We start from the raw sequence: 3,271 nt of genomic DNA, 5'->3' as shown, positions 1-3,271 counted from the left end.
CTGTGTGTAGGTTGCAGGTACGTGGCTGTAATTGAAGATCTAGAATCCTTGTGCAGAGACGAACAGATCCACCTTCGTTTCGCAGATTTTTTGGAGGACCGTGTGCACTCCGGGCGCCATTGTCCCGTCAACTTTCGCTCAAATTTGCAGAACAGCACCGTCTCGACATTTTACTGCTAATTCCAGGTCCGCAGCTTCATCCCGTATCCCTATCTCTGTTTATAAGTGAATCTTTCTTGCTTCTACATACATTCCTAGTTCAATCACTCTATCTATATTCTTTACAAAAGAGGGTATCCTTGATGTCTTAACCCTTGAAACTCATTTAGAATCCAATCCTGCATTGTGTGGGATTGGATCTTGTGGGTTTCAACCCCTCTTTTGAATGTAAAGTCTCTCCTAAGTGAAAACCATCAACCCTAGTGACCTCCCTTCTCTCTCCTTGGAGTTGGGGAGGGGAGAACAACTAGGGTTCAATTTTTCCGCTTTACATTTTGGTGAACCCAACGTGAACATCCTCATTCTGATTATTCATGGTTAGATCTGAAAATTTTGCTTCCTTAATTACATTTCCATGTTTGATCTTTTGCAAATTTTAGAGGTTAATTGCATAAAAACCCTAAAATTTTCTTTTTAGTAATTGAGCTTGTGAAATGTTTAATTGTTAATGCTTGTTTTAGATCTACCCTTCTATTGCAAATTGTCATATTTGTGCTTTGATTCTGAAAATTAAGTGGTTAAGTGTCAAAACCCTGATTTTTAAAAAACCTTCTTGATTCAACCTTTGACTGATGATTTCGCTGATCAAAACACCTCCAAATCGGCTGTAACTTTGGATTCCGCAACAAAATCACAATATCTTTCATCCCTGAAAATTTGGAAAAAAGTTGCGAGGACCGTGTGCACCCCGAGCGCCATCTTCCCCGACATTTTTTCCGAAATTTCGGGAGCTAGATCTTACTGTATTTTTCTACTAAAATCCAGAATTTTGGCTGATTTTATCAATTCTAACACTTTCAAAATTAAAGTCAAAGTTGGTCTAGTGATTGCTTGGATTAAGGCTTCTAATCATTCAAAAATTGTTGAAATTAAAATTCATATCAAAATTGTGTTCCTTACTATCCTAAATCTAAAAAGTGTGTTGGCATTCATTCAAAATTTCAGTGCTTTATTCAAATTTTTACAATTTGTGACTTTTGAAATTAAGTGTTTAATTGCGGCAACTTTGATTTCCGCTTTCAAATTTGAATTTTGCATGAAATTGAGTCAACTTTTAAATTTCAAAGCTTGCATTGCTTTCAGTATTCCCTCTAAAATCATAAAATTCAAAATTTCAGTTTCCCTCTCTTTTTCAAAATTCAAATTTTGCATTTTTCAACAATCTTGGTAGGGTTCAATTTTGAGATTGCAACTTTATTTTGGCCTATCTACAGATCGTAAAATCACTCATTTTTTTCAGATTAGCTTTAAAATCATCATAACTTTCATCCCTAAAAATTTTGAAAAAAGTTGCGAGGACCGTGTGCACTCCATTCGCCACGGTCCCTGACATTTTTTTCGAAATTTCGGGAGATTGTCCTTATTGTATTTAACAGCTTAAATCTAGGAGATTGGCTGATTTTATTGAAATTTTCTACCTCTAAAATTCAAAATCTTCTCTATCTCTTTAGTGCATGAGTTTTACAACAATAAGCCCTACTTACACTATTCCCGTTAGATGAAGCCTTAGAATTAAGTCTTTCCAAGGTTTAATTACCGAGGAGATGGAACCTAATTTGAATGGCCTTTTTAACGAGGACATGGGTAATTCCTCTAATCCTCTTAATGATGAAGAAGCTCTCCATGAGGTTTCTATAGAACAACTTTCAAAATTGGATAACCAATTTGATGATTTTCGACAATGGATGTCTCAGGAATACCCCGATAGTCAAGCTCTTTCATTAATTGAGGGTCTAAAACGTATGGTTCAAAGTGATAAGAATGGAATTGATATTTTGCGTGGTATTGCACACATTGTGGATTCAAATGTGATGCCTATGAAGAGTTGTGCTGAAACTTTGGGTTATACACAACCTCCTACTCAAGTTAATCATTCTATTCCTTTGACAACTCCTATTGCTAGTATACCTACTTTTACATCAAACATAATGACTACTTCAATACAAGACATTCCTCCTATGATCACCAGTCATGGGGGCAATCCCTCTTCTTCAATCAACCCTCTGCCTTCATTCAATCCAACTTCTTCATTCATTCCTTCAATGAGTGTTCTTATTATATCACCACAAATGAACATGACGCAAGGGGGCAATTCGTTTAATCATTCGATTCCTCCTTGTAGTGTTCCTCCTTTCCAATCATCTCCTATGACTAACTATCACAGTGTCCCACCACCTTACTCTCAATCAATACCTTCTTTCAACAACATAATACCTCCATCACAATCTAACACGTCTAATATGAACTCTTCGACTGAAGCGACCATTAACAATCTTGCACAAACTGTCTCTTCTTTACAGCAACAAATTGCCTCTATGAATCAATCTAAGTTTAGTGTGCCCACATTTGATGTTGCGAGCCCACTTTCTCTTGACATTGTTCGAGCTATCCCCCCTAAACATGTTGAAATCCCGCATTTGGAGCTTTATAATGGTAAGGGTGATCCTCTAACACATGTTAAGACATTTCAAACAATATGCACCGATTTTGCTTATGACCAAAGGTTGCTTGCAACCAAAGGTTGCTTGCAAAACTGTTTACTAGAACATTAAGAGATAAAGCCCTACAATGGTATTGCTCGTTGCCTTCTTATTCTATTACTTCTTTCGAACAACTTGCAAATGCTTTTATTCAACAATTTCAAAACAATATAAGTCCTAAAGTTACTTTGATTGATTTAATGCATTGTAAACAAGGTGTTAAAGAAAAAGTGACTGATTTCATTGGTAGATATAAGCATTTGTATGCTCAAATTTCTTTTCCAATACCTGACAATGATATTCAAAGAATCTTTATTTCTAATTTACAAAAAGATATTAGAGAAAAACTCCTGTTTTCTGAGTTTACTTCTTTCCAACAATTGTGCGCAACTCTTCACAATTATCAACTGACTATGAGTCAAATGGAACAAGCAAATCCTATGGCTCCGAGTGATAAGGGTGATAGTAGTCAACAACCATTTGGGAAGTTTAAACTGAACAGAGAGTCAATTAAATTCAATGAAAACATCATCAACAACAATGTGAATGCAGCATCAGGTGTGCCTCCTATT

The sequence above is a fragment of the Cryptomeria japonica genome, chromosome 11, assembly GCF_030272615.1.
Source record: "Cryptomeria japonica chromosome 11, Sugi_1.0, whole genome shotgun sequence".
NCBI classification, from domain to species: Eukaryota; Viridiplantae; Streptophyta; class Pinopsida; order Cupressales; family Cupressaceae; genus Cryptomeria; species Cryptomeria japonica.
Note: the sequence above shows the minus strand (reverse complement) of the source record.